Here is a 22,935-nt window from a genome sequence, read left to right on the forward strand (position 1 = left end):
GAAGGAATTCTTTCAAGTGCTAAGGAGCGGGGATGTCTCCTTGAGGACTAAGGTGTACCCGACACAGGCCATGATATTTCCAATTGTCTCGTTTGCATGTGAGAGCTGGACAATGAATAAGGAAGACTGAAGAAGAGTTGATGTTTTTGAGTTGTGGTGATGGTGAAGAATGCTGAAGGTACCATGGACTGCTAAAAGAACTAGGAGATCTGTCCTGGAGGAAGAGCAGCAGAGATGCTCCTTGGAAGCGAAGATGGCTAGACTTCATCTGGCCTACTTTGGTCATGTTGTCAGAGGGGACCATTCCCTGGAGAAGGATGTCATGCTTGGTAAGGTGGAGGGCCAACGAAAGAGGCAAAGGCTTTCAATGAGATGGATTGACACAGTGGCTGTGACAATGGGCTCAAGTATAGCAAGGATCGTGGAGCTGGCATGGGATCAGACAGTATTTTCTTCTGCTGTCCATGGGGTCGCTGTGAATCAGAAAGGACTCAATGGCACCTAACAACAACAGCAACAATCTTTATGGACGCAGTTAGCCAGATCTTTCTTCCACAGAGCTGCTGGGTGCATCTGAACCAATAATAAAATAATTGGCCAACTTTGAATTTGTACACTTAAAATGGTTGAAATGGCGAACAGTTATACACAATTACCACAATTTAAAAAAAAAAAAATTAAACACTCAAGAGTGTGGAGCAGATAAATGCTAAGTGGAGAAGGAATCCATGTGGACTAGGTATGTGGAGATTTTATGAAAGGGAGTTCTTACTCGAACTGAGGAGTAAGTTCATTCTACTGCTATCAACAGGATAGGAAAGGGATGAGGTAATTCCACTCCATCATTGATCATTTCTGAAATGATATTTATAATGTTCACTATATTCATAAAATATCATGTGACCACTCAAGTGCAGTTCAGGATTCATTTGTAAAGGCTGACATGAAGAATCTATTCCTCAGGTTTTTAACAAAAACACTTGTGGGTCAAATATGAGTGATATGAGAGGTCTATCAGTCCAGTGATATCTGCTTTTACTGATTACTAGGAGTGCCATTTTGCCTATATCATAATCCATAATGGAAAGGATTTCCAACAATAGGAAGACCTGTCTCCTCAGACAGCAGAACTTCTTGTGTAAATAGGGTATTCCTTTAAACTTCCCTCCCACTACAAATACAGAAAAGATAAAGGAACCCTCCTCCCCTTACATAGGAGCTCTGGTAGCATAGTGGCTAAGACACTTGACTGCTAACCAGAAGGCTGGAGGTTCAAACCCACCAGCCACTCCTCGGAAGGAAGATGGGGCAATCTACTTCCGTAGTGATACTGCCTCGGAAACCCAAGGAGGGGTCGCTATGAGTCGGGTCCGACTTGACGGCACATAACAACAACAACCTCCCCTTATGATGAGCCAGCCAACATGTTTACCTTTTTTGATGGTTAAACTGTGTAACTGAATAAAGGAACAAATAAACAAACTAATACACACAAAATGTCTATATTCTTCCCTGGGAGGGACTTTGTAGAAGGCTACCTCACAATAATAGAGGGGCATGCATGTAGGTTGGAAAGTGGAAAGAGAGAGAGCTTTCATTGTGCATAATTTCACCAAATCCTTGCCTCAGTTACACTCCCTCTTCTCTCTCCTTCACAAAAACTTTCTATTGTTTGAGGGAACAAAACCAAAGTACCCCCATATTCCAAACCCCCCAAATATGATTTCAGCAATTTCACTAGGCAAGCTACCATTTGAAGGGCCTTGAGAAAACCCACACTGGGCTCTTCCTGAAATGTATTTTTCTCTGTTGTATTTATCTCTTGTTGCCTGCAGCAACTGATTTCCATTTAGAAGTGAGAGAAATGAGTAGGTATAAAAACCTCAGGGTGAGGAGGGAGAGTTCTAATCTTTACCTGGTGTAAGGAAAATGGCAGACATGCAGCATTCTGGCAGAACCCAAGCCATTACTCAACCTTTCCCTCCTCTCTCCCTCTCTCTCTCTCTCTCTCTCCTTCAGCAGCCTTGCCATGCAGCAGGGGTCACTGTGCACCAGCAGAGGAGCCAGCTCCAGAAGCACTACACAGGACTGGCAGCAGGCTGGGCTCCCTGCACTGACACTGCAGGTGGGCATGAGGCCCAACCACACCTCATTCTTGCTTCTCTCTCTTTCCCAAGGTAATTACGTTTGCAGAAAAGCAAAAGTAATCAGGTAGTGATCATAAGAGAAGGTAAAATATTGTACTTCCCAGCTTGAGGAGGCATCCTGACCTTGAAGGTAAGCTGATTAGAGAGAAATTAAACAATATCAGCCACCAATACAGCATCATCTGATCCCTATTGTGACATTTTTAACCCTATGTGCTGACTGCTCTGCTATTGCACTGCCTTCCTCCTATACATTCTATCAGCTGTCCTTAAGGGGATGATGCCAGGCTGGGGGTGGGGTGGGGGTGGTCAGTGGTAGAATTCTCACCTTCCGTGGGTTCAGTTCCCAGTTAGCGTACCTGAGGCACAGCCCCCACCTATCTGTCAGTGGAGGCTTGCATGCAGCTATGATGGTGAACAGGTTTAAGTGAAACTTTCAGGTTAAGAGAGACTAGGAAGAAAGCATGATGATCTGCTTCCAAAAGTCAGCCAGTGAGAGCCCTATGTATCACAGCAGTGGATCTCATGTGCATGAGTCAGAAGCCAACTTGAGAGCAGTTAACAACCACAAGCGGATGATTCCTTTACATGAGGCTCAAGCCAGACACCATAAACCTAAGAAAGTCCTCAGAGACCATCCTCCACCTGCTGTGTGGCCTGGATCACTGAGGGCTCTAGAGCTCCAGGTGTCAGAAACCTCTGAGGCAGAGGGATGAGGCCCAAGGCATGAGCCGTGCTTCCACCAGAGAGTTCTACTTTAACCATCTTAATTTGGGGTTCCTAAGATTTCACTTTTCAAGCTTCTCTTTGCTTAAAAAACAAAACAAACAAACAAAATTTGAAAAACGCCACCCAACGTAGTGCCTAAGGCACTTGACTGCTAACCAGAAGGCTGGCGGTTTAAACCCACCAGCCACTCCTCAGAAAGAGGATGGGGTAATCTACTTCCATAGTGATACTGACTCAGAAACCCAAGGAGGGGTCGCTATGAGTTGGGTCCGACTCAACGGCACATAACAACAAACAACAACCTCAACCAGGTAGACATGTAGATAGAAGTTCAGAGTTCAAATGCCCTACAGACAATCACCTTGCCAGACAAACACCATGGGCCAGTAGTCGATGAAAATGGGGGATGCAGGAGAGGAGCACATGGAGCTATCTCAAGAAAGGAAAATAGTGAAGGATGGTAGTCTTGAAAACACACAGAATAGCAGAGAAGAAGGCTTCAAACCAGTTCTTCTCTGTATAATACTGGCCAATGAAATGAAACTGGAATGGACCTGAGTTTGTAAAATGTGAGTGTACCAGAACATGAAAAATTATGGTTGACATGCTACCAGAAACTTAATCTCCCTTCTTGAAAACAAAAACAGCATGTGTGTTGTATAGCAACAAAATCTCTTGTCCAGTAGAGTTGGAAAAAGTGATGCCGGGCTCAAAGACAGCAGTCAGATCCATCACTTTGAATGCGTGTCACTCTTCACAGTCCTAGCAATAATCTAGTATCACACATCATGCTCATGAAAGAGCTCTCTAGGTCTCTTCCAAGTCTCCCATTCTAGGGCTTGGACACATAATATTTCCCTTTATGCTTATTGTTTTTACAAATTTGAGTTTGTTCTGATTTCGGTGCATCAGCTATGACTGAACCAATTTGAACTTGTTCAAAGCACTGGCAGAGAATCAGGTTAGACTAGGAAACAGGTGCTTCTGATGCCTCTCTCCTGAGCTTGCCCCCATCCCAGACTCTCTGTGTACCTCCCTCACTTTTCCTGTCCACCTAATGTCTGGAGTCACTGTTGCCATCTCTTGAGTCAGGGAGGAGCCAAGTAGTGTCTGGCAACAGCAAAACAAAATGTCAGCAAGCAATTACTGTAGACCCAGTGCAGAAATGCTCAAGGAAAGGCTACAAGATAAATGATAAAGGCTTTTTTGCCTGACCAGGAACTTGGCTGCTAGGAACCCCAATGAGATGATTTCTAATGGGCAAGGTAAATTATTTTCTCTTCTGCTGAAGCTCAATTTTCTATCTATTTTGTTCTTTTGACATATACAGTAGAAGAAAGAGAGGAGGAAGATGACAAGGAGAAACAGAGGGGGAAAAGGGAAAACAAAACAAAAAAAAACCACTTAGACTTTTAATGGAGGCTCATTTTGGTGAAGTACCCCAGTGTCCCCAAGGGCCTGGAGAATTAAATGCTGTCACTCTGGTCTGAAAGTAGAGTCATCCAGTTTGCAGACACCTGTCATAATTAAACTAATGGCTCTGAAAATGTGCCTTGATATTAAATCTATCTTCCACTGAGGAGCAGAGCTGATTAAAACCGCCATTTGACAGTTAATGATGAACCTCTTGCTTGTTGAGCTGTGTGACTGGAGCAGGCAGGCCAGTTTAGGCTGTCCTCTCCCTTCTGTCCTCCAACATGGACTGCCCCTTGGCTACTTCTCTCCCCAACACCAGTGCAATTCCCATGCTCCTTCTACCCTTTCTTTGGCAGAAGTTAAGATTTCTCTCTCCCCTCTAACCCACCACAGCCCCACTCTGCTAAGGAGAGAATGGTGTTCTTAGCAGAGAAGGATCATCTCTTCAGGTCCACACCAATTTATTGTGTGGTCCCCAGGAATCACGGGTAAGCCAGAAAATTGTCTGTGGCAGGAGCAGATAGAGGCCCTCACCAACCTTTCTGCTTCTTCTCTGGAAGACTGAATTTCCCATGCGTCCATGGGAGAGGCTAAACTCTGCCCTGTCATGAAGTCAGAGAAATGTTGAAATTACGAGATTGCTGAGTTGACTATATTTACCTCCAATCAGGTTTTGGCACTGCTGTTCAGACAGACTGCTCTACAAATAGAGCTGTCCTTTGGGAAAGCAACATAAGCTGAACTGATTATTTGGGAATCTAAAGATGTTCATCATTTATACACAGCTGCTCTCACCAGTGAGAGGTCTTTGGCACCAGAATTCATCAGAGGGAGAAGTTAGGGGACAGCAGATCAAAGCTTCTCTACCCCTCCAAAAATAAGGGGTTATGAAATTCCTTCCAATAGCTCATTTATCACTGACAGTCCAGAATTTTGTCTCAAAAAGGAGTCTGTCCTTATTTCTTGATTAGATGTCTTACAGTGTATAGTTTATTTTTCATGCCCAGAAGATATTTAGTTTATCACTTTCCCTTCTCTTGGGACAGCATGGAGATTCTCAGCAACCATGAGATGATCTCAATGGTTCCTATCTTCTCATAGTCCAGACAGGTAAACCTTCACACAATTTTAAATGTGTTGTTGTTGTTATGTGCCGTCGAGTCAGACCCAACTCTGGGTTGCCGAGGCAGTATCACTACGGAAGTGACTGCTGGTTAGCAGTCAAGTGCCTTAGGCACTGTGTTACCAGTTGTTGTTGTTGTTATTTGCCATCAAGTCGGCCCTGACTCATAGCGACCCCTCCTTGGGTTTCCGAGGCAGTATCACTATGGAAGTAGGATTGCCCAACCTTCCTTTCGAGGAGTGGCTGGTGGGTTTGAACCGCCAGCCTTCTGGTTAGCAGTCAAGTGCCTTAGGCACTATGTTACCAGAGCTCCCATTAAATGTGTAGAGTGACAAAATACTCCCTCTCCCTGCCATTTCCTGCTTTGACATTCAAGATCCCTTTAGAAATGATCCAGGCTCTGTGTCCCTTTCCTGGTCCTTCCTTCCACATCTGGTGAAAACCCACCTAACCTTTCAACATCCTTCCACTGCAAGCTAAGGGCCTCCTTGCCTGGGCTTTAGTGAATGCTGGCTAAACCTCTGGGTCCCCTGAAATCTAAATGGCATCAGGAGAAACAGCAAGCAAGGCAGAGACCGTCATCATTTCCTGGCTGCTCTGATCAGAAGTGGAGTCACCCTAAGAAACAACAGCTCCTGACTAAGCCAAAAACATATGAGCTGAATAATTACACCAGGTTGTAATCCTCCCAATTATCTGTGCATTGCACATAAATCTCTGCTGATGGTTTCCTTAATGGTTTGATTGACTGATTTATAGTGTTTCATACTTTTCAGAGCACTCCCAAGCATTTCATTAGATTCTTACATCATCCTTGTCAGCTAGTGCTATTTCCCCATTTAGAAATTAGTAAACACTAGATGAAGTGGCTTCTTCAAAGTCACAGGTGGCAGAGGTGAAACTAGAACCCACAGATCACTGAAATCAGGCTTGAGCTGGGTTCCACATTCTTTATAAAGGATTTATAGTAAAGTCTTTCAATGGACAGACACTGATTTCTGAAACACAGAACAGCTTTCTCACAACCTCTCCACCACAGATCTGTATGTCAGAGCCTTTTTTTCAATTTCTTTCTATGTGAATTTTTCTGTTGGGCCCTTTCATATCCCCATTAGCCTATATCCTGCTTAGAGAGAGTTTAAGACTATTGCTAAGCATTTTCATTTCTCCTTTCTTGACTGTTTTATCACAATATTCTGCTTCTATAAAAATCCGTGATTGATTGGGGCAGATGCCTGTTAAAATATATCATCTAGAGATGTTGAGAGAGTGAGAATGGGTTGGAGGGGCACGGGGGTATTCTATGAGGGGAGGAGAAACGGCAAAGACAACAAGAAATACACAGTGATAGATACAGAGAGGCGATAGAGATTCAGAAAGAAAGAAACTTAGGCTAAAGAGAATCAGGGAAAAGAAGAGAGACAGAATAGCACAAAGAAAGGCAAAGATGGGAAAATTAGGATGAAAGCTCTCTACTCCCCTGGCTTTCCTCAACCACCCTGAGGTCAGACTCCTTCCTTGCTCTACATCCGTGCGCACATGCATGTACGAACACACACACACACACACACACACGCACACACGAGGCTGTTACGTTTTAGAACACATTAGGAAAGTGACACCCAGCTGAAGGAGGCCTCTGTCCAGTGACCCAGGCCGACACTCCTGCCTGACCCCTCCCCTGCAAAGGCAGATCTTCTCTTTCTTAAGTGACAGAGGCTTCATCTCTCCGATCAAGTGGGGCTTCTAATTGTGCTGAGCAGCAGTGCCATGGATGCCCGGGCAGCCTAATGTCTCTCACTATCATTAGCTTTCTTACCAGACTCTGAAGCCTTCCACTGCCACAACAGTAATTACCAAGAGATTAGGCAGGCATTAAGCACTCCTTAATTTGACACATTGCAATGATCTCCATTCAGCCTTTCTGCTCGAATAACTCTCAACAAATATTTCTGAGACTACCAAAATAAACAGAAGCACTGTGTTTGCACAGCTGAGGCCCTCTTCCTGCTTCTCTAAATACCATCAATTCCAGGTAGGGGGTGGGGTGGGGGACACTGAGGGCTAGGAAGGTAGGGAGGAAAGGGGAGGGGGGACAGGGGAAGTGGCTGTGGCACCACCTGCAGAGCCAAAGGAAAAGAAGAGTGTCCTAAGACAGCCTGATAATTCGAGCCCATCCAGTGGGAAGAAATCAGTAAAACACTAGCATATGGTACGCTACTAGTGATGATGTTTTAATAGGGCCCATTTTTTAAGTGAGTAGTTATAAAAGAACTTAGTAAAGAGACACCAATATTTATATTAAAACCACTACATTAGGGAGAGAATAATAATTACAGTGGAAGGAGTTATGTTGTTGTTCTTTTGGTGGGTTATTAGCTCAGTCATTATTCAGTAGGTAATACAACGGGAAAACCATTGTTAATATGGCAATAAATCCCACCGGGACCCATCACAGAAAGATAAGATTATTTGACAGTTAGAGTGCATTAGAAGGCCAATATTCCCTCAAGTACATGTGTTTCATTTCTCCACTTCCACCCTAATATTCACAAATTCCTCTCCAATTAGCCTGAATTTGGGGTACCTGAAAAGGCAGAGCAAAATGACATGAGGACATGGAGAGCACAACCTTCAGGAGCTCTCTATACCCCTCCTAGGTGAGATACAAGAGAGATGAAATGGATACCCATGAAAATGAGGGATAGATTTTTCAGAAAAATAAATAATAGAATAGCCAGAAATCAAGGCATAGACATAAATGATTATGGGAAGTCAGTGGGTTGAATAACAATATTATTAGGCGGAAAATTAAATCTAAGAACCATAAAAAATAAATAAATAAATAAGCAATAGGAATTCTTCCATCATAAAAGAATGAGAAAGACTGTTCTGGAGTCAAAAACAGGGATCAAGGTCATTAGCACTGGGCATTTCCCACTTCTGAGATGCCTGATATCCACTTAGCACTCCCAACCAGTAGCCTTCTTCCTGCCTTGCCCTCGTGTGGGCTAGGGGAGGTCTGACCAGCATTTGTGTCCAGGAGGCTATCATGGCTAGATGGATGTGGTGTAGTAAATTACTTAGTGTGGCTTTTCTACCCATAAGTCTTTGTAAACTCCAAGGTGGGATTTGCTATGAGCAACTGAGGAGCTCCTGATTGCTAAAGTTGTCCACCTGGAGTATTTCTGTTGGGAGTGGCACAAAACAGTGTTCTGGGAGGTTCTCACTCTCTCTTGGGTGCTTAGAGTTCTGATGCTATGATTGGCTAATTTGTCCACTCTGCCAGGCTCAAAAGGAGGCTTCCTAGAGGCAGAACTCTCTCTGACTGCTGGTTGAGGAAGATGTGCTGCTGAAAGAGATATGCACTCCTGAAAGAGACACGCACTGCTGGGAAAGATACTGTGAGAGACTGTTGGCTGAGGGACGGTGGGCTGGGAGAGAGACTGAGCGCTCTTCCTGAACTTGAATTGTAGCCTGGTGCTTCCCTAATAAATCTCATAACCTGTGAGTTCTGTGTGGCCACTGCAGTGAATTATCGAACCCAGGAGAGAGGTGGTGGGTGCTTTGGGAGGAACGGTTGGTGAAAGGGCTGGAGGGAGGCAGCATGTCTGGCCTTGTAGGAATAGCCCTTGGGTTACTGATGGTAATCCTGTCTTCCTCTTGTAGGGTTAGAGGAGGTCAGAAGATGTGGCTTCCTTGTCCTTTTTGCAATGGAGTTCTTGCTTTTGGTACCAGGTGCTTGAATGCTATAGAAGGAGGATCGTGATTCAGGATGCCCTAGGGACTTTCTCTCCTGGATGGACAGCAGCATTAAAGTCTTTATGGATAAAGAGGGAAAATAATAGGATCGAGAACTGTAATAAGTCATCTCGCGCTTACACATGCCTCTTCTCCAGTGTTCTCTTGACCAGGGATGATGGTTGTTGAACCTGTAACTACTGCTAAAATGTAAAGAATAATATATTAGATCAGGAATTGGCAAACCATGATCCATGGGCCAAATTTGGCTCACAGCCTGTTTTTTCAACCAAGCAATTTTATTGAAACACAGCTACACCCATTTGTTTACATATTGTCTACACATGGGGTCACTTGAAGTCAACTCAACAGAAATTAACTGACTTTTTGGTTTTGGTTTATGGGTGTTTTTTACTATAGAGTTCAGTAGTTGTAACATACAGCATGGCTTGCAAAGCCTCAGGCATTTACTACCTTTACAGAAAAAGTTTGCTAACCTCTGCATTAGACATTTGAATGAATAGATGAATAAATGAATGAACACATACTAGGTTGAGCTGGATTCATAACCATGGGATGATTTTACCCAGTAGTGCTGAGTGGCATCTAAAGTTTCTGAAAGTATATTGTAGGCCCTTATCTTCAACTCGAGAGCCCTAACAGTGTAGTGGTCAAGTGCTTGCTTGCTAACCAAAAGGTCTGAGGTTCAAACCCACCAGCTGCTCCATGGGAGAAAGAAATGGCAAGCTAACTGCTTTGCAAAATAACATCAAATTTCAAGACTTAAAATACCTTAAGAGTTTTTCACATATGTCAGAGGCATTCTTAGATGGTGGTAGAGGCCCAGTGCTTTCCATCTCATAGTCCCACTTTTCTATTCAGAACCACCATTTCTACATCCTTGAAGCCCTCTACATTTAGTAGAGAAAAAGGAAGGGAAGATCCCACATGGGAAATTTTATCAGGTAGTCTTGGAGTGGTACTCATCATTTCCACTCATATGCCATTGGCCAGGTTATAGCTGTTAGGGAGGCTGGAACTAGCTGAGCATCCCAAAAGAATAGAGGATGGATGATGCTAAGTCCTTGCTCTTTCTCCTCCAGAGTTCCAAGACATTGATTGCCCACCAAAGGGTCATCTTCCATCAGCCAATACTAACACTTACCCTCAGTTTCTAATAATGAGTACCTACTAGGTGAAAAAGAGCTCTGGTAGCATTGTGGGTAAGACATTTGGCTACTAACCATAAGGTTGGTGGTTCAAACCAACTAGCTGCTCTGTGGGAGGAAGTTGAGGCAATCTACTCTATAAAGATTTACAGCCTTGGAAACCCAATGGGGGTTGCTATGAGTTGGAGTTGGAATTGACTTGATGGCAATGTTTTCTTTTTTTTCTTTTTTTTACTAGGTGAAAGGCTTTTTATTGAGATCCTCAGAGATAACAACAGAGTATGGTCTCCATATTCAATAAATGAATAACCTAACAAGAATAATGTAAAAATAACCACAATATTAAAAAATGTGAATTAAAAGCTCTAAGAGTTACATACATGAAGGGGAACACAAATTGTAGAGTTCATTCTCATAAGAGGAATCAGAAAAGGTTTTAGAGAAAGAACATTTAAGTGGAGTCTCAGCTAATGAATACAAATTTTACAGATAAAAAAGCAAGGAGAAGAGCATGTCAAGGAGAGAAAATAGCAGGAAGAAATTCACAAAGGCATGGGAGTACTTGGCATGTTCAGGGTCAACTGACTGGTTTAATGTGACTTAATCACAGGGTGTGTGAGACATGTGGTGGACATAAAGTTGGATCAGAGCATACCAAGGCATGAATGCCATGTTGGAGAACTTAGACTTAGTTCTGAATGCAATGGAGAATGATAGATGGTTTGGAAGAGTGTGACAGAATCCAGTCCGACAGTTGTGTGAAATTCAGATGGCAAGTTGAAAGGCTGAAGGGCAGGAATACTAGTTAGTTGGGTGTTGAAATCATTCTGGTTTCCAACCAGGTGATAGTTTAGCCTAAGGCAGTGAGCATCATCCTTTGCTCTTGTCTTGCTCCTCTCTAGCTTTACCAAATGCAATCTAATCACCTCAGTCAGTGGCATACTTTGCCTATAGTTGGTTTAGAAGCCAATAGGTCAATATAATCACAATTGAGAACCAGCAGTAAAACCCAGGTTTACTAACTTTGAAAATGGTGGCACCATACTCATTCACAGTCAACTTCCAGTAGGTCCTCACCTGGAAATAATTTATAGTCAAAATCTATTTCTCTGTCACTTTTATTCATTATTTCTCATCCCACTCATTGCTTTTCAATTGTCCCAGTGGGATTCATGAAAGTCATTTCTGCTCTGTGCCTAAAGATAGACATGTTGGCAGCTCCTTTCAAAATCCCTTTTTGTTGTTATGTGCCATCGAAAATCCCTAGGGTAGTCAAATTCCTCATGGTCCCTTTCTCTCTAGTTTGTTGTTGTTGTTATGTGCTGTTGAGTCGGACCCGACTCATAGCGACCCCTCCTTGGGTTTCTGAGGCAGTAGCTACGGAAAGAGATTGCCCCATCTTCCTTCCGAGGAATGAAACCCACCAGCCTTCTGGTTAGCAGTCAAGTGCCTTAGGCACTATGCTACCAGAGCTCCCCCTTTCTATCTAGAGAATACAGATATCTTGAGCTTTTCCAACCTCCATAGCCACCAAAGGCACATATGCCCAGACAAAAGGGTCACAAGAAATTTGCAGCCAAGAATCTGGAGTCCACTCTATGCCCTGCTCCTGACAGCCCCCACTCCTTTTGAGTGGAGTGGTGCATCCTGGCACATATTTTAGTCTCCCTTCACAACTATTCTCCAATCCCTTCCTTCGCATAAGAATCCTTGGAGGAGACCTGGACAGACACAGCTTTGGCCCTGTGCTGCCTTTGTTATAGAATATTTCCTTTAAGGGAGGTGGTAGAGATGATTTTCACCCCATGAGCTACCCCTAACTCCCTACTCCACCCTTTGCCACCCACATGCTTCAGAAATAGGATGGCTGAGTCAGCTACACCATCCTTACCCTTATGGTCCAGGAATTAGAAAAAAGAGAACAATGACAGAGTTAGGTCATAGTTTGCAAGAGCTTGAAGGTGCAGCATAGGTAGAGGAAGGAACTGAGATACCAATGTTTTGTTCTTTTTTGAGAATTAGAAAACAATGACCCCAGGGAGAGTGGGGGGGGGGACTTTCTTGAGAAACACAGTAGTCACAATATACAAATGTTATGTATGACTCTTTGGAAGTAAACTGTTCAGGGAGATAATAAAGAAAGAACAGACCAGATCCTGTATGTAGTAGAGATAAGATAATGGTGGGAAAAGGACAAGGAATTGAGGCACACCCAAATCTAAGCTTTCTATTCTTAAGAAATTTACTTAAATTCTCCAAGCTTCAGTTGTCTCATTTGTAAAATGGTAGATAGAGGTAAGAAGGACGGCTTCTTCCAGGAGTTGTTAATAGAGAAGGGATAAAGAATGCTAAATACTAAGCATTGTCTTTATTATATGTGTAGGGCTACAGAAAGTAGATCTAGGAAGGAATGCAAGTCCTAGAAGACAGATTTCTGCCCTACAGAAGGAAGACCTTTCCAACTGCTACAACTGTCAGTCAAGGATATGGATTATTTCTTGAGATACTTGAGTATCTTTCCACTGTGCTGGAGTGAAAAATGCTGGATGGCCACATTGAGGGTATTTTGTTATAGAAAGTCTTCATTGACTGGTGTGGATGAATTCTAAAATTCTTTCCTGCCCTAAGAAACTGTGATTCTTGATTTTACCTTGGCTAAGCCACATCACGGGAGCTCTGGTAGCATAGTGGCTAAGACACTTGCCTGCTAACCAGACGGCTGGCGGTTCAAACCCACCAGCCACTCCTCGGAAGGAAGGTTGGGCAATCCTACTTCCGTAGTGATACTGCCTCGGAAACCCAAGGAGGGGTCGCTATGAGTCGGGGCCGACTCGACGGCACATAACAACAACAACAACAACAAAGCCACATCACAAGGAGCTCTGGTGGTGTAGTGGTTAAGGCATAGGGCTGTTAACCAGAAGCCAGTGGTTCAAAACTACCAGCCACTCCACAGAAGATGAGGTCCCCTTCCATAAAGATTTACCACCTTGGAAACCCAAAGGGTTTGCTGTGAGTCAGAATCAACTCGATGGTAGTGAGTTTGGTTTGGTTTGGAAGGGAAAGCACAGAACTCAAACCCTATCAAACAACTAAACTGCTATTTGTCAGTGTGTGGGGACTGAGGCTCTGATTGACCAATGGCCAAAATGGCATCCAGCCAGGCCTCCCATTGCCCATTCTGTGTACAGCCTTTGCACACATTCAGTTGCATCCAATGATTCTTTTTACAGGGAGTGAGAGGGAGGGCGAATCACTCAGGGCTTATTTCACGAGACTCTGTAAGTGGGGAGGTTTGATATAAGAAAGCCCAGTGGGCTGCCAGAAAAGCCTCTGCCCTTAAATAGTAATGAGATCTATCAGTCTCCTTAACAAATGCATCTTCCCTGAGTGCTAAGTAAACTGTCTCCATTTACAGTGTCAATATCCACACAGTGCCTTCCCTGCCTCTCAAGCAGCCTGAACAGATTGCAATTGACTGCCATTCCTGATTCCTGTGTTCAGTGAGAGCTGTCAATGAGCATATCAATAAGATACCGGGGCTATTGATCAACATAGACATTTAGGGGTCACTAGTCGATGTGAGCTCTTGCCAAGAGATGTAGAAAATGATAGCTTTCAGATAAAGGCAGCAAAGTGAGGTTCCTGAAGGAGAAATAATATAGCTCAATTTCCCCTGTCCTGCTGCTTGTCAATTTCCCTTGGTTTTCTTGAGGAGGGAAGGAGCAAGTAGGGAAAGGCAGGGAGGGAGAGGAGCAGAGAAAGCCAGTGAGCAGCTTAAGAATTTGACTGAAAACATCTTAGATAAAGAAAACTGAACAACATTCCCCAGGCCGCTATCTGAGTTAGAGCAAAGAGAAAGACCAAAGGAGACAGTGTTTCTGCAAGAGATGGGCTCAAAGGATGAAGGTCAAGATGACAAGGCTTGTCCAGACATGAAATGTGATGGAATCACAAATGTCAGTCCAACAGCTAGGCTATGGATTGAATCATGTCCTCATAAAATATGTGTTGGAATCTGCAAAAAGATTGTGGAGGCAACATCCTCCTCTGACCTCCTCTAATTTCACAAGGGTGTGAGAGAATCACCATCAGCATCCTAAGGCTTACTCCTATGAGCCCAGACAAGCCACAACCCTCCAGCCTTTTCACCAGTGCTGACACCAAGCATCCTTCCTATGGTATTCACTACTTCTCTCCCGGGTTAGAAGTTACAATGGCCACACAGAACTCACAGATAACACTTATGATTGTGGAGTTTATTAAGGAAGTGACAGGCTATAATTCAGATTCAGGAAGGTGCTCAGGATACAATTCTTCAATCAGGACAGTCTTGCCTCTGCTATACCCTCAGGCATGCCTCCCTGGCCCTTGGCCTCGCAGCCTGGCCTCTGCCTTGCTTGGGCAAGTGTTACAAAGCTTTTTTAGCTCTGACAATAGGGGCATCTAGGTGCATTCCACTCCACCAGCAAGTCTCCTGCCCAAAGGCACTCAGCTTTCTTACTCTGTGGGCCAGAAAGCCCACAGCTCTGTCTCATGCCCCTTGGTTCCTCTGCCAGTTGTCTCAGTTGGTGGTGTCACCTGGGTGTCTCAGCCAGTCTTCTCTGCCAAGGAGGTGCAACACAGGGATTTCAGGTCCAAGGATGTACTCCACTCCACCTCCAGCTCTTCTCTCTTGATGGCAGTGAGATCCCCTCCTTCTGCCTCTGTTGTTGTTGTTGTTATGTGCCGTCGAGTCGGACCCAACTCATAGCGACCCCTCCTTGGGTTTCCAAGGCAGTATCACTGCGGAAGTAGACTGCCCCATCTTCCTTCTGAGGAGTGGCTGGTGGGTTTGAACCGCCAGCCTTCTGGTTAGCAGTCAAGTGCCTTAGGCACTATGCTACCAGAGCTCCCAATCCCCATATTAGAGTTCCATATTCCTTATTTGGAGGGAGCTCTGGTAGCATAGTGGCTAAGACACTTGCCTGCTAAGCAGACGGCTGGTGGTTCAAACCCACCAGCCACTCCTCGGAAGGAAGGTTGGGCAATCCTACTTCCGTAGTGATACTGCCTCGGAAACCCAAGGAGGGGTCGCTATGAGTCAGGGCTGACTTGACGGCACATAACGACAACAACAACAATTCTTTATTTGCATGGTCCCACCCATTCATCTGATGGAAGTCACAAAGATCATAGCTAGGAAAGCCATAACAAATAAATCACTGCACCATAGAATCCTAACCATTATATGGTACATAATGTATGTAATCCATTTGGCAACAGAGTTTTCTTTGTTATGTTAATGAGCATATCAGTGTAAGGGTGGAATAATAGTCAGACAAATGGCATTTACTCTAGGATTTCAGGACAGGAAGGGATTTTAGAATTTATCTGCCTCACTTTTGTATTCAGTGTAGCAGTTTCTATACCAAAATTCCCTGAATGTGGTCACTCAGGACTGATGACTTGGAGATATAGAAAGAGCACCTCAGACAGTGAGAAGTGAGCAAGCATGACTGGAGGAAAAAGATGCCACATGAAGGCTGCCCAAGGTGCTGAAGAATCATCCCTGAAAGAGGGAAAGATCTTCCCCTAGAATCAACAGAGAGAGAAAGCCTTTCCCATGATCTGGTACCGTGAGTTTGGACTTCTAGCCCCCTAAACTGTGAACAAATAAATGTTTGTTTATTAAAGCCACTCGCTTGTAGAATTTCAGTTACAGCAGTGCTAGGAAACTAAGACAAGCAGTCTGCTCACCCCAACTATTGTTGTTGTTGTTATGTGTTGTTGGACCTGACTCATAGCAACCCCTCCTTGGGTTTCCGAGGCAGTATTGCTACGGAAGTAGGATTGCCCAACCTTCCTTCCGAGGAGTGGCTGGTGAGTTTGAACCGCCAGCCTTCTGGTTCAGTCAAGTGCCTTAGGCACTATGCTACCAGAGCTCCTACCCCAACTATTAATGGTTCAAATGTACTACCATTTTTTGCATATAATGCACACAGTGTACATAGGAAATTAATGTGCTAGGGAGATTATGCAGTTTGCAAAAACCATATAAAGTGCATGTTATTTGAGTGAAGAAAAAAAAAAAAAACAGTAATCCAGTTCTTCATCAACAAGTCATTTCAGATTGATCTTTGTCCTAAGTGGAGGGGAAGAGCAGATCCCCTTTGAAGGAAAGTGACTTGCACTATTTCATTGCAAAAATAAAACATGTTGAAGTATTCTATGCCGGGGTGGGGAGAAGTGGCAGAGGCTGGCTGTTATTTCTGCTCATAGACATAATGAGCCCAAGAATTGACTGTTATTTCCACATTGTGAAAGGATTACTCACATTATCAGTTTTAATAGCAAATTGCTTTAATGAAAATTAAATTATTCAATTTACAGATAATTATTTGCATGAAAATGACCAGTTTTCATGAGCACAAAACTTTTCTCTGTTTTGTTTATCAGCTCAATGTTAGACAGATAATTCTGATTACAGAAAAACTTCTTTCAAATAAATAGTTTAAAAATGATATAAATCAGTTTAAAGACCAGTTATCTGTGATCAAAACTGTGTTATTAAGTCTTCTGACTTTTAAAATGGAATATATTCACATAAAGGAAGCTAACACTGAACATATTGGCTTTCATTTTGTCCATCTTTTCCTTTCTGAGTCCAGCTTTTTTTTTTTTATCTCATATACTACTTCTTTGGGAATTGTTTCATTCCCTTAATTCAAAGCCACATCTGCACTTGTCTCTGAGACAATAAAATTCCTCTCTGGTCTCACCAGCTAAGACTTCGTGCTTTAATTAAATCCTAAAAGTGGCTTAAAGCAATAATTCAGCATCTATGTCTGAAACTTTAGATGTTATACGAACAACAAGATGGAGATTCATTTCAATAAGGTGTAGCAGTATCAGGTTTCACCCCTCATGACTCTCTATTCTTCACTGTGTTTCAAAGTTCATTCCTTCACTTTTTCAAAGGATATTTATTGCAAGGTGAGAGACAATGGTAGCTTAAGAGTCAGGTAAAGGGATGGCTGATTGAAAGTGTATGTTTCCACTGCTGTCTGTAGAAGTTGAGCCACATGGCATCTGACATCAAGGACAAGAGCAGTAGCTGAAAACATGAGTTATCCAGCCACTGAAGAGTGGGGCTCAGGTGAAGCTGACATACAGAATATTGAAACCCCCAGTGCACATCTCTTCCTCAGCTCCCAGAAAGTTGGCAGCCAAACTGAAATGCCCTAGGCAGGATATTTAAGGATTCCTCCCTGGGAAAACTGTGACATTTAGTAACATTTAGTAATTTGGGGCTATCTCAATCAACCCATAAGAAAATCCAGCATCCAATAAGGTGCAGTCAGGTAGACAAAGCTGTTCATCATCTTCACCCTTCATTATGAACTGACATTCAATGATTACCAGATGTGAGTAAATCTCCAAATGTGAAAGAATAAGGTGAAAACAAAAGCAAGCAAAGAAAACAGAAAGAAGAAATTTATAATAAATGAAGACAATTTGAAACTAAAAAAGAAAATAAAAACTGTAATTAATAACTTCAAAAAGGTAATTGAAAGTATTGCATCCATGAAGCAAAAACAAAAACAGGAACAATGAAATAATTTTCAGGGAATGTTGGGCAATCTTCTTCTGTAGTGATGCCACCTTAGAAACCCAAGGAGCGGCAGTGAGTTTGGTTTGGTTTTTGGTTTGCCAAGGCAGCGGACTAGCAGAGACTCTTGGCTTCCTCTGCCAAAATCAGCCAGGGGAAACTATTAATCCAGTGGTCCTCAAACATTAGCATGCCAAAGAATTGCTTGGAAAGCTTAGATTTCTGCGATCCTAGGTAGCATAGTGGCTAAGGCACTTGACTGCTAACCAGAAGGCTGGCAGTTCAAACCCACCAGTCACTCCTCAGAGGGAAGATTGGGCAATCTACTTCCGTAGTGATACCACCTCGGAAAACCAAGGAGGGGTCACTATGAGTTGGGTGCAACACGACAGCACATAACAACAACAATAACAACATCCTTACAGTTTCTGAATAACTAGGTCTGGGGTGGGGCCCAAGAATTTGCATATTTAACAAGTGCCCAAGTGATGTTGATGCTGATGAACTGGAGATCACAGCTCTCAGAACTACGGCTATAGAAGCAAGAGAAAAGTGAAGATTTGAAGAAGGAATGATTAAAAATGATGAGAAGACCCTAGAGAGACAGAAGGCACTTTTGAACTGGTGGAAGAAGGAGATGAAAGAACTATAGCCTAGCACAAAGGGAAGGAAGAGGGCTCAACAGAGAAAAGAGTAGGAGGAAAGTTTGTACGTAATGTATTTACTTCTACCAGCGTTTCCTTGGGACATTAGCCTACCACAGAATCAGTACTAGCTTCCCGGGACATAGAAGCCAGAAAGGTAATATAAAACCAAAATAAATAAATAAATAAATAAATAACCCCACAAAAAAAACCAAACCCACTGCCATTGAGTCAATTGCAACTCATTGCAACCCTACAGGACAGAGTAGAACTGCCCCATAAGTTGTCCAAGATGGTAAATCTTTACAGAAATAGACTGCCTCATTTTTCTCCTGTGAATCAGCTAGTAGGTCTGAACCATGGACCTTTTGGTTAGTACCCAAATGCTTTAATCACTCTGCCATCAGAGCTCCTTCCAAGGTAATACAAGGACAGTGTCAAAGTGCTGGGGTAACTAGCTGATGAAAATAAGTGCAGACTGAATAGCTTGCCTTAGGCATTTATTATCCACACAGGGATGCCTTGTTCTAAGAATTGAAAGCAAACCCTAATAGAAATTAGCTGGTAAGAATTGGGGAAATTGGGAGTCACTAACAATGATTTGGTGGTGTTTGACTCTCTTCCCCCAGGGGCTCATCCTCTAACATCTCCTTCAGCTCAGTGGGTAAGATATAAGGTAGAACTTAGCTTCATCCCTTCCCCAGACAAAAATGCAGGTACTCCCTAAAGGAACTTGAGCCTACAGGTCAAAATAACTAGACAACTGAGAACAACTGCCGTGAAAGAAAGAAAACAAAGTGAACAATATATACCAAAGTGAAACAAAATCATTACGACAGGCCAAAAATTTCAAATAGGCTGATAAATATACTTAAAGATATAAGGCAAGCTATAAGCATTGTGAAATAAGAATGAGAAATCATAATAAAAAACTAAGTAATAGTTGTTGTTATTGTTATGTGCCGTCAAGTTGGACCCGACTCATAGCGACCTCTCCTTGGATTTCCGAGGCAGTATCACTACGGAAGCAGATTGCCCCATCTTTCTTCCAAGGAGTGGCTGGTGGGTTTGAATTGCCAGCCTTCTGGTTAGCAATCAAGTGCCTTATGCACTACGCTACCAGAGCAGTATAAAAATATAATGGTAGAAATAAAGGATCATGCATATGGAATAAGTTATATGATGTTGTTGTTGTTGTTGTTACGTGCCGTTGAGTCGGCCCCGACTCATAGCGACCCCTCCTTGGGTTTCCGAGGCAGTATCACTACGGAAGTAGGATTGCCCAACCTTCCTTCCGAGGAGTGGCTGGTGGGTTTGAATGGCCAGCCTTCTGGTGAGCAGTCAAGTGCTTTGGCCACTATGCTACCAGAGCTCCTATAAGTTATATGATGACTACAGATAAAAAATGAATTAAAAAGTTAGAAGAACTGGTTGAAGAACTTTCCAGAAAGGAGCAAAAGATATAAAATGTATTAATTTTCTTTTTTTAAGCTAAGAAAGAGGCCTAAAAGAAGTGTCAGAAGTTGTAAATGGGAGTCCAAGGAGAAACTATGGGATAAAACAATAAAAAAAAAAAAAATATTTGTGGCAATAATGAAAACATGAGCCAAATATAAAAGCCTAAAAATACCAAGTGTTGATGACAATGTGAAGCTACAGGAACTCACACCTACTGCTGGTAAAACATAAACTAGTTTAACCAATTCAGAAAACACTTTGGCATTGCCAAGTCAAGTTAACTGGGAGATTTGGTAGCCACTCCTCTGAAGGAAGATGGGGCAATCTACTTCTGTAGTGATACTGCCTTGGAAACCCAAGGAGGGCTTGCTATGAGTCGGGTCTGACTCAACGGCACACAACAACAATAACAAAGTCAAGTTAAATATGCATGTAATCTGTAGCCTAGAAATTCCACCACTAGGCACATGCAGCAGGACCTATGTAAAGCAATGTTTATGGCAGTATTATTTTTCTTAACAAAAATCTGGGGGTAAAATCATTTTCATCTACAGTATAATAAATACAGCATAATAAATGTTGTTGTTGTTGTTATGTGCCGTCGAGTCGGACCCAACTCATAGCGACCCCTCCTTGGGTTTCTGAGGCAGTTCCACTACGCAAGTAGATTGTCCTATCTTCCTATGGCATAATAAATATTTATTAGACTACAGTACAATAAATAAATGGTCATATAGTCATATAGTGAAATATACATCAATGAAAAGGAAGAAATTAACATTTCTAATTATTAACAAGTATAGACCTCAAGAATATAATGTAGATTAAAATGCATATATTTTTAAGAAAATAAAAAGTATCATTGCATTTATATCAAGGCCAAAATCAGAGTAAACATAAATAATATGCTATTCATGAATTCATGGCATAAAAAAGCTGTAAAAGCAAGGGGATTATTAAAACAAAATTCAACATAGTAGTCATTTCTAGGAGGAGGTAGTGAGATGTGATGGAACAAAAATACCCAGGTGCTTCTAGTTTAGTGTTTTCACTGGGTAGTGCAAGGGATGCAGAGCATATTGGGTGAAACTTTCATGGGAGGTGACACCAAAATGACTGTGTCAGGCTGGGTTCCCTACAGAAGCAAAACCAGTAAAGCTTATATGTACATATACAGAAAGAGAAATTTATCTTAGGAAAATGGCTCACACACTTATAGAGGCTGGCAAGTTCCAAGTTCTTGGATCAAATGTCAAGCTGGAGGCTTTTCCCAACTCATGCAGCTGCCAGGGCTGAGGAGCTCAAGGTTGGCAGGCAGTACACTGGCTGTTGACTCCAATGAATGACGAATCCAAGATCTCCAGGCCGAATGGTGGATTCTTCTCTCACAGACAGTTGTAGGTAGCACAACAGAATCCGGATCTACAGAAGAGTGTCTCTTTTCCCAGAATGTCCATAAACATATGGGAAGCAAGCCACACCCCTAGGGAAACTCCCTTTCCACAGATTGGCTGCTCAAAACATATACATCTGATCCCATCATGGGAACAACCCACATTACAATTGCTTACACCACACAGAATCGTGATCCAGCTGAGTTGACACATAGCTCCAACTATCACAATGACTGTCTATAAATTTTTGTGCAGTGTTTCAGCAGAAATTCATTATTTTTTATAAAAATATTCCTTGAGTTAGTTATACCAACAAAAACATTTTTCATAAGCCTAGCTTACATGTATCAAAATACTGACAAAACTAAAACTCATGCTAACTTCTTTTTGAAATTTTTAATGTGCTCCAGTCACAGCTGTCATTACAGTTACAATGACACTTCAAATCACATGGCTTCATCTGCACACGCTACATATACTACAAGTACATGCTGTGTTTTCATTGCTGCTGGTATATTTACAGTTGCAAATTTTGTCAAATATTCTGGTATTTTAGCTACTATGTGCTGGTAAGTAGTATTTGTAAACCTATGTCAATAATTTTTTTGAGGATTTTTCTGGTTACCTAGTACCTCTCTGATAAGAATATACCACAAATGGGATGGCCTTAACAAACAGGAGTTTATTCTTATAATTTGGAGGCTTTAAGTCCAAGTTCAAAGTGCCCAGCTCTAGGGACTGGATGAAAGCCCTTCAACCTTGGGGTCCAGCTCTGTCTCCTGCTCCCAGCCCACTGGAGCTAGAGGTGTTTCTTCACTCAGACATCTGCTGGCTGCTGAGGCTGACAAGCCCCAAAGTTGACAAGTAAAAAGGCACAGTCCTGATGTTACCAACCCACATGGCAGGCTATTAATTTAAGTCCATTGTAAGTCCCAAGGTCAGCAGAGCATAGCAGGCTGCTGAGCAACAACACGGCTACATGCAGGGTCCAAGCGTGCCATAGGCTAGAGACCATTCCCAAGGTTTCTCCTTAAATATAGGAAGCAGACCACATTCCAAAGGCAGCTACTCAGCTGCTTGTGGTAGATCCCACCATGGAATTGATTGCCAGTCTTATCATGAGGAATAACTACCACCAGCTGCCCAACCACTCAACCAGGCCCAGCTAAGTTGACACACAAACATGACTACTACAAGGATGAAGAAGTAATTAAAGGAAAAGAAGGAGAAAAATCGAGAAAAGGCTTCTTCTCACTTACTAAAAATGTTGTAACTAATAATGTGATTCAATGTAGAAAGATTTTACAAGACAATTTTATTGTTGTATAATCTAAGAAATATTACATTTAAGCAATTTATAACTATATCACATATTATTCTAAGATTAAAATTGATAATATACATTTTTAAGGATTCTTTATAATCTTAAATGGAAGGCAGTCCATGACTTATTGCAGTGGGTGACACTAACTATAGTGATGCCACTGTTCTAGGTATTTGGTAATTTTTATTTCTTGGACATG

Source organism: Orycteropus afer, unplaced genomic scaffold (genome assembly GCF_000298275.1).
Source record: "Orycteropus afer afer isolate SDZICR_OR568_19922 unplaced genomic scaffold, OryAfe1.0 scaffold00024, whole genome shotgun sequence".
Lineage (NCBI taxonomy): Eukaryota > Metazoa > Chordata > Mammalia > Tubulidentata > Orycteropodidae > Orycteropus > Orycteropus afer.